Source organism: Elephantulus edwardii, unplaced genomic scaffold (genome assembly GCF_000299155.1).
Source record: "Elephantulus edwardii isolate Elephantulus edwardi_28Jun2011 unplaced genomic scaffold, EleEdw1.0 scaffold00002, whole genome shotgun sequence".
Taxonomy (NCBI): Eukaryota; Metazoa; Chordata; class Mammalia; order Macroscelidea; family Macroscelididae; genus Elephantulus; species Elephantulus edwardii.
This window is the reverse complement of record NW_006399752.1, coordinates 33,680,567-33,690,737: the sequence shown is the minus strand read 5'-3', so window position 1 is coordinate 33,690,737 and position 10,171 is coordinate 33,680,567.

The window sequence follows — 10,171 nt, the reverse complement described above, 5'->3', positions numbered from 1 at the left end:
TCCACCCACCAGTGCAGAGCCCCACCCACCAGTGTAGAGTTCCACCCACCAGTGCAGAGCCCCACCCACCAGTGTAGAGCTCCACCCACCAGCACAGAGCCACACCCACAGTGCAGAGCCACACCCACCAGTGCAGAGCTCCACCCACCAGTGCAGAGCCCCACCCACCATGCCTGTCTCACCTCCACCTCTCTGTAGCACCTGCTCCACCAGGCCTCAGCCTTCACCCCCCACCCACAGACGCTGGCCCCAAGATCTCTTAGCTTCCTCCTCCTCCTACCTACCCCTAACCCCCCATCATCCAGGCCCCACCTTTTCTACACAACTGCTCCAGGACTGTGGGCTCCTCCAGGCCAGAGCCCACCTCACACCCTATGTCCTCAGTGACCTCGCAGGGGGTCAGCACAGAGTAGCCACTCAGTAAACATTTGAAGAAGAACTTAATGAATGAAGCCCTAATGAAAAGCTAAAATTGGACTCTCCCCACCCCTAGGGCCTGACCCACTTTCCCAGCATTTGCCAGCTGCATGACCAACACCATCGATCGTCTGCAGCAGCGCCTCAAGGCTCCTGGGTCGCTCTGGCCCAGGCGCCCTTGGTACACACGGCGGACAGGCAGGGCCTGAGAGGCTCTGAGGGAGGCTGCCTCCCCATGGCCCGAGCACCTGGCTGAGGGAAGTCCCGTATCTGAGTGCCAGCGCCACTCCCATCCTGCCAGGTGTGAACTCAGCTATGACTCAGACACCTCAGTTTCCCCATCCATGAAATGGGTGTCATCTTTTATGAACTAGACTAGAGACGGGCCCTCCTTGAGACAATGAGGCAGAGAATATATAAGCCTCTGATATATTCAGTACATTGGCAAGAGCCTGTGTTCCACTGAAGCTTAACTAGGGACACTGAATTTTGAATTCCACATATCACAAAATCCTCTTCTTTTTGGTTTTCTCTAAACCACAAACTCATCCTTTGCTTTGAGGCTCAACGGCAGGCAGGGGGCTGGCTCGAGTCTGCAGGTCGTAGTTTGCTGAACTGGATGCAGCAGCCCTCCCTGAAGACAGTCCTCTGTTCGAAGCATGCTGTGTCCTTCTGGCTGTTTGCTTCCAAAGGAGGTGCTTGGAGAGTTGATACAAAAATAATTGTTTTGTAGAGTTATTTTACTCAACCCATGAGATTTATTAAGTAGTGGATGCATTTCTAGCAGTCAGAACCATCTTTCCATAGAAATGGCTGGTAGGATAGTAATGAGCTGCCCATCCCTGGGGCATGCAAGCAGAGTAGGCTGACTGGAAAACGGGCTGTAGAGTGAACTTAGGAACGAGGCAGGAAGCACAAGGAGGTGTTCCTTGAGCTTCTTTGTGGTCACAGATTCAAGCCTGTGGCCTCAGCTAGCTCTTCTCTCTCTCTTGAACCCATCCAGTTCCTGAACCCAGCAAGGACCCCATGTACCAGGCAGTGTAGGTACCAAGTTGTCAGGAAGGTTTCATTCTTTATTTTTCTTTTTTTTATTATTTGTGTGTGCGCGTGTACCGTCAAATCAGATCTGACTGGTACGGGAGGAGATTGTCCCTCCTTCCTTGGCAGAGCATCTGGTGGATTCGAACCGTGTGCCTCTGGGATTGCAGTACAGCTTCTTGCCACTAGGCCACCAGAGCTCCCCGGAAGGTTTCATTCTACAAGTGTTGCTGTCTTTCTTTGGGCACTGAAGCCGATCCTGGGAAAAGATTTGAGCAGAGCAGATGTGTTTTGGAGGTAATTGCAAAGGGCTTGCGCACATGCACACCAAAAAAGGGGTGAGGTGAGAAGAAATACTACGAAAGACACGCCGACAAGCACGTGCCACTGTGGGTGTCTGGAGCTCAGTCCTTTGGCACTGTGTCTGGCTGATGTAATGCAGCTGAAGTATTGGGTTGAATTCTAGCTTGGTTGAGGTGAGGCAGGGCATGCTGCCAGAGCCCTAGAAAGGCAGGTGCTGCTTCTTAATCCCACAGAGTTGGTTCTGACTCTGGTGAAACAGGAGTAACAGAATATGACACTCCAGGCTCACGCCACCCTCAACATCTTTACCATGGTCAAGCCCATTGCTTCAGCCCCTGTGTCGATCCATCTCCTTAAAGGTCTTCCTCCCTTTTGACTGTCCTGCTCCTTTCCTAAGCATGATGTCCCCCAGGGGCTGGCCATTCCCGAGAACAAGATCAATGTGACCTTTCAGCATCCTCACTTCTGAGGAAGGTTCTGGCTATCCTCCTTCCAAGACAGGTTGGCTTGTTATTTTGGTAGTCCAGAGTAAAAGAAATATTCCCTACCGACACTACAATTTAAAGGCCTCAATCATTCTTGTCTTCCTTATTCACTGTCCAACTTTCCCATGCATTTGAGGAGATGAGAAAATACCATGAGCAGGCACACCTTAGTCCTTAAACTGATATCCTTACTTTTATGCTCTTTAAAGAGGCACTTTATTCCAAGTACGTCACTTCATTTCTTTACTGCTGTTGTAGTGGGCCCAAGTAAAATTAAATCATTGGCAACTTCCATCTTTTCTCAATTTATTATAATGTTGCTTATTGTCCAGTGTACACAATTTTGTTGTCTTTGTGTTGAGGTGTAATCGAAAGTCTTCAATCTTAATGAGAAAGTGTTTCACCTTTTCAAGATACGTTCATGAGTCTTCCTCCACTCTTGGTGCCTGGTTCTTCGTGGAGCCCATCTTGTACATTTATTTGCTCAGGAGATTGGTTGAAAAAGCATGTGAAGGGCTACAGACTTTGCCCATATTTTTCCTGATTTTAAACCAGCCCATATCCTTTAGTTCTGCTCAGACAACCACTTCTTTGTCTATGTGTAAGTTCCACTGAGTACAATTAGTATCCTAGAATTCCCTTCTTCTCAATGCTATGCATAATTTGTTATAATCTATACTGCCTTTGCACCGTCAATAACTAGGCCAGGTGCAGACTGTGGATCAGATCATCAATTACTCATATGCAACTTCAAATTGAGGCTGAAAAAAAAATTAAAACAAGTCTGCAGGAACCAAGTTACGATCTTGAATTAATTCCATCTGAATCTCATGATCATCTTAAGAACAGATTTGAGCGGGACTGACATCAGGGTTGAGGGAAGACAGAAAAGGAGGGGAGGAATGATGTATATTGAATTGAAACAGATGAGGGAGAGAACTGTTTAAAAGGGACGTATGAATGGGTATTCTTGTCATTACAGAAGTCCAGAGTGAAGGCTGTATAGTGGAGTGGACTCGGGGTGGGGGAGGGATTGTATAACAATGAAAGACTTTTTCTTTTTCTTTTCAAGCAGAAGAATGAATTGGGGGTTAGGGAGAGGGTAGGCAGAATAGTGCAATAATGAATGACTGGAAACCCTAAGTCTCTGTAAACTTTCATTAAAATTAATAAGAAAAAAAAATAATCGGTTTCAGGTACTGATCACCAACTATAGAAGACCAGATGACTCGTGGGATATGAGGGATATCATCCATGAAGAAAGAAAAAGGTCATTACAAAAAGAGTGGAGACAGAAAAAAATCTAAATGGATGTCAGAAGAGACTCTAAAGATTGCACTGTGGTGTCAAGAAGCCAGATCTAAAAGAAAACATGTCTAAGTGAAAGAGCTGAACAGAATATTTCAAAGGGTAGCTCAGAGAGACAAAGCAAAGTATTATAATGGAATGTGCAGAGAGCTGGAATTGGAGAATAAAAAGGGGGAAACTCTGCATTTCTCAAAATGAAAGAACTGAAAAATAGATTTAAGCCTCATGTCACGATATTGAAAGATGCTGTGGGCAATATATTGAATGACCCAGAAAACATCAAAAGAAGATGGAATACACAGAGTCACTGTACCAAAAACATCTAATTGACACTGAAGAATTTCAGGAAGTACCATATGAACAGCTTGGGAGGAGGAGTGGCATCCACTTCCATAATAGTTTGCCTCCAGAAACCCTATGAACCTGCAGAGAGGATGAGAGACACCCAAGCGTTGAGGACTCTCCTTCATAGGGTTGCTTTGAGTCGCCTGTGACTCGATGGCACTTAACAACAATAACAACAACCATATGAACAGGAGCCAATGGTAATTAAAGAGGAAGTGGAGGCTGCTTGAAGGCTTTGGCAAAAAATAAGGCCCCAGGAAACTATGGGATACCAATTGACTTATCTCCATTTACAGATGCAGCCCTGGAAGCACTCACCAGTCTGTGCCAGGAAATTTGGAAGACAGCTGTCTGGCCAATGGATTGGAAGAGGGCCATATTTGTTTCCATTCCCAAGAATGGTGATCCAAGTGAATGTGGAAATTATCAACCAATATCACTGATATCATATACAAGCAAAATACTGCTGAAGATCATTCAAAATGGCTGGAACAATACATAGATAGGGAATTGCCAGAAGTTCAAGTGTGACTTAGAAGAGGCCATGGCACCAGAGATATCACTGCCCATGTCAGATGGATCCTGTCTGAAAGTAAGGAATACCAGAAGAATGTCTATTTGTACTTTATTGACTATGCGAAGAATCGGACTGTGTGGATCATAAGTTGTGGCTGACATTGAGAAGAATGGGAATCCCAGGGCACTTGATTGTGCTCATGATAAACCTGTACCTGTATCAGGAGGCTGTTGTGCAAACAGAGCAAGGGAGCACTGCAAAGTTTGGAATTGAGAAGGGAGTGCGTCAGGATTATATTCTATCCCCATAGCTGTTCAGTCTGTACGCTGATCAAATTATCTGAGAAGCTGGACTCTATGAAGAGGAATGTGGCATCAGAATTGGAGGGAGACTCATCAATAACCTGTGTAATGCAGATGACATAACCTTACTTGCTAAAAGTGTGGAGGACTTGAAGGACTTGTTGCAGAAGATTTAGGAATATATCCTTCAATATGAATTGTCTCAATGTCAAGAAACAAAGAGTCTTACCCCTGGACCAATAGGCAGCATCATGATGGATGGAGAGGAGATTGAAACTGTCAACGACTTCATCTTGCTTGAACCACAATTAATACTAGAAATCAGGAAATAAGGAGACACATTGCACTGGAAAAATCTGAAGTTAGTGTCCTTTCCAAATAATTGAGGAGTAATGATATCAATGTGAGGACTAAGATGCATCTGATTCAGGCCATAGTCTTTGCAATTACTAGCTCTGCATCTGAGACCTGGAGTAAGGATGACAGAAAAAGAATTGATGCCTTTGAGCTATGGTGTTGGGGAAAAGCACCAAACGTCCCATGGACGGCCAAGAGAACAAACAGGTATGTCTTGGAGAGGATACAACCAGAGTGCTCTTTGGGGGCAAGAATGATGAGGCTTTGCCTCACATACTTAGGACACGTTGCTAGGCGGTGCTATTCCTTGGAGAGGGACATGATGTTGGGAAGGGTGGAGGGTCGGTGAAGGAGAGGAAGATGCTCAACCAGGTGGATTGACACAGTGACTGCTGCAATGTGCTCTTGTGTGTCAGGAAGTGTGAGGATGGCACAGGATAGAACAAGGTTCATATCTTTTGTTCATAGGGTCACTACGAGTTGTACTCGACAGCATCTAACAACAACCATTTTCTGGTATTCCCTGTTCACAGCCAAGATCCATCTAATGGCAACAGTGTTATTATACCTGATTCCTTATCTTTTCTGAAGCTAGCTTGAATTTCTGACAGTTGCCTCTCCCTGTAATGCTCCAACAGGGTTTTTTTCCATTATCTTTACCAATATTTATGTGATATTAATGATATTGTCCTATAATTTCCTCATCTTTTATGGAATAAACACAAATACATATCTCTTCCAGTTGGTCGGCCAGGTAGCTATCTTCTAAATTTCTTGGCAAAGTTGAGTGAGCCTCTCTAGCAATGCACCTGTTTCGTGAAATAGCTCATTTGGTATTCTACCAATTCATGGTATACCATAGACTGCTAGGAGAACAAACAGGTCATCCTGGAGAAAGTGAAACCAGGCTGTTCCTTGGAGGCAAGGATTCTGAAGCTCCATCTGACATACTTCAGGTATGTGGCCAGGAGGGATCCATCCATGGAGAGGGACACCATGCTTAAGAGGGTGGAGGAACAGCACAGGAGAGAAAGACCCTTGATGAGATGGATTGACTCAGTGACTGGGGTGATGGGAGTAGGAGTGTCAGAGACAATAAGGTTGACTCAGGATAGAGCAGGGTTCAGAGGTACGGAACACAGGGTCACCATGAGTCACAAGTGACTCAACAGCACATAACAACAACATCAATTCACGGAGCCTTATTTCTCACCGAATTCAGTGCAGTGTGGACTTCTACTGTTGGGAACACTGGGGAGGAAGGGAGAGCCTCTGGCAAGGACAAAGAGCCTAAGCTCCAGATAAGTGCAAGCCTCTCAATGGCCTTTAATATGGGGTAGAGAAAGCTCCCCTGTGTTTGGCTGTACCAGCTTGAGAAAGCTCACCACCTGGGAAGACGGCTGCCATGTCTTGAGCTGGGAGTTGTCTGCACAAGGCTGAGGTTCTTCTATCCAATCCGCATGTTCCATGTGTGCAAGCCCACCCTATCCTGTCTTCCTATTTACATGCTTGTAAATGCACTGCAGATCCAAATAAAATTGAGCTAGATTGACTCTCTGATTCTCTCCCAGAGTGGTGTATCTCCATCGTGCTTACTTCCATCAAGGTGTTGCTGTTAAGTTGCTGGTGAACAGACAGCAACATTCTACTGCAGTCATTCCACTTCTTGACTATATTCTACCTCCTGAGATGGTTAGACAACCACCAGTTCTTTTGGATACAGTGATTCTTTCTAGTCACTCCTTTGTTTCTTCCTGTATCATCCAAGATATTGCACATGGGATCGTTGAGTACTGCAACTCTATGTGTTTCTTTCCATTTTGGTTTCCTAACTCCACGTCTTTGCAGACCTCATTATTGCACTTTTTCTTTGTCTTCTCAAGCTTTCCTTTGACATCTTTTGTTCAGCTGTCTTATGTCATCATTTCTGTCCTTTTTTTTAAACTTTCTTGACCTTTAGAGCAAGTTTCAGTACATCTTCTGACATCCATTCTTGTCTTATTTCCCATCTTTTTAATGGCTTTTTGCCTTCTTCATGTATGTCTTTGATTTTGCCCTACAATAGGGCCTTTGAGAATTGGAGTGTTCAATGCATCCCTTCTAGTCTCGAGATAGTCTCTAAACTCAAGTGTGGTTTGCTCAGAACTGTGACTTGGCTCTTGTAGACTTGTTTTCATTTGCTTCAGTTCCAGCTGGAGCTTACAGATGCAAACTGATGATCTATTCCACAGTCTGGAAGATAACTCTGGGCATAAATGCAATTATGTTCCTTTTTGGTGAACCGTCCTGCTTTTTCCATATGTGTACTGTAGCTATTGTTATGTACCATCGAGACCCACCTGACTAATACCTGACCCTACAGCAGATTTTCAGAGGCTGTCATTCAGAGGCATAAGCAGATGGTCCATCTTTCTCCAGAGGAGCAGCTGGTGTATTCAAGCCTCCTGTCTACGTATGTGTTAGTTTCCTTATCAATAAGGTGAGACTTGACTGCCACAATCATCTCTTGGGCCTGTCTCATTAAATGAGACACTGTGTGTGGTACATCATACACAGAACTTACTTACGGGCAAAAACACCAAGTTCACTGCCACTGAATTGATCCTGTCTCATAATGATTCTTCACTAGGTTCTCGAGGCTGCAGATCTTGATGTGAGGACACTGCTCATCTTTCTCCTGAGAAAAAGCTGATGCACTTGTCACTGACCCCTAGTGGACATAATTGACCACCCCACCTCTCTGGCCAACGGAATGTTCCTTGCTTGTTCTACTTTACTAGTAGTCGTAAGTGACTTAAACCAATCAGCGTGTTCCACCCTCAAACTACAGAGGCTGCCCAGGGATGAGCACGACACTTAATTCTTGCCAATAAGGTAGGAAATTATACAACTGAAAATTTGGGGTTGCTGAACATAATCTCTCTTGTCCCAGAGAGAGGGTGACTGTGAAATTTAAGGGTGCCAGTTTACAGTTGAGTTGAACTTGCCACCAGAGCAAAATTACCTGGACCATGACATTTACCTTTTGAAGATCAAGGTTGAAACCAAATAGAAAGACAAAGTCAAACTGGTTATAAAATAACTCTTTTGAGCTGCTGGATCAAGCCTTACCTGCAGCTTCTGGACTTAATAAATTCTTTTTATTTTAGAGGCCACTGTGAGCATAGTGTTTTGGTAAAGAATCTTAACTGATAGATCATCTCTTCTGGATGCCTGCTATTCAAGGTCAAGGCCAGATACCCTGGGGTCACTGAATGGACAGGGCCCTGCCAGGTTCGGGCCAGTTGGGCAGGAGGAGATGAGACTGAGAGCACCATTGGTCTCTGGCTTCTACTGTTGCTGAGTCAGTCTTTGCAAAGCCAGTAGAAGCCATACAGTCATCCTGAGTGCACAGGGAATGGCCAGGGGACCTCCAGGTGGACACGTAAAGAGAAGTGAGGTGAGGACAGGAGAAAGGGGCATCTCCCACGGTCTTGATCCCACACAGCAGCCATGTGACAAAGAACACACTGGGGCTGTGCCCTCCCTCTTAGTAATTTCACACGTGGAGAAAACTTCCAGTGACACAGCGCACAGGCATCCTTCTGCAAAGCTTCAGAGGCCCTGGGAAGTGAAGGCCAGAGGAGACCGGCATGTGGGAGGAGGGAGGCAGGGAGACCTGGGGTTTGCTCCAGCTTAGAAACCTCTGAATTTACTCACTGTGGTTAACATTTGCATCTCCAAAGATGTCTGCAAGGACAGGTGTAATCATTGCAGGGTTGGGTGAGGGTTCCCCTCCATTTGTAACAATAATGAGAAAGAGGAAGACCCTCAATGAGATGCACAGAACCAAGCAGTGTTTGCTCTGCACAGAGGGTCTCTATGAGCCCTGGCCTCCGACAGCCCTGAGATAAGCAAGCACACTCAGTGGTTGACCTGCACACAGCCCAAGTGGGTCCCTGGTGGCGGAGTGCATCAAAAGTTGGCCTGTGAACTGAAAGATGGGCAGTTCAAATCCATTAACCCCTTGATAGACTAAGATGAGGCACTTCCTCCTGTTAAGGGTTACAGCTTGGTGGGGGAACTGACAGCACAGTGGGTCTGGGTTTTGTGGAGAGCAGAGACAGCAGCTCGGGATGAAGGCAGTGTTCCTTGACGGACAGAGCTAGGCCTTCACAGCATCAGCTGCTCTGTATGGAGGCATTTGGGGGCCATGATGAGGGCAGAGAGACTCGGCCGCAGAAACCTGCAAAGGCCTGGAGTTGGAGGGCCTGGCCTCTTTGATGGCCAGGGCTGGATCTCAAGGGTGTGCATGCATTTACCAACTGAGGCAGGCTCAGAGGTGCACATCTGTGTCGTCTGGGTACCTGGCAGCACAAACATATAAGGTGTATTCTGGCCTCTCAACCTAAGGGCTGGCAGTCTGAACTCACCCCATGGACTCACAGACCAAAGGCCTGATGAGCGTCTTCTATGAAGGGGGAGCAGCTGAATAACCCCATGAGGCAGCTCCTCTCTGCAACATGTGGGTTAGTAAGGGTCAGAGAAGACCCCTAGACCATGGACCGACCTTGTTATTGTTGTTAGGTGCTGTCTAGTCGTAGATGACTCATAGGGACCCTATGAACGAAAGGCCTGAGCACTGTTTGTACATAGAGTTTCTGGAGGCAAGTCATTTTGGAAGTGGATGCCACTCCTGCTTCCAGGCTTGTTTTAGTCGAGAAGCTCCAGCCAACACTGTCCACCATGGCTGCCCATTACCACGTTGGGCACATCATTGTCACAGTGTTCAGCATCACAGAAACCATGAGTTAGCTCTATACAGCAATGCACAGACCAGTGCTGTACTACCTAGAGGAATTTTGACAGGAAAGCAATTTGAATGCAGCCCGAGGGCCGCAGGCCCAAGGGACCTTTGGAGCTTAAAGGCCCCTCCTGCCTTAAACCCTAGGCCAAGCCTGGCTTGCCTCACTCCTGGGGGCAGAGCAAACCTGAATGTCAAACACAAGCCCAGAAAAGCATTCAACTCCAAAAGTTTGCCATAATTCCTGTGCTTGTACCACCATGTTCCCTCTGGCAAGGAGAAGTCAGAGAAACCCTGGAATGAGCTAACCAGGAGG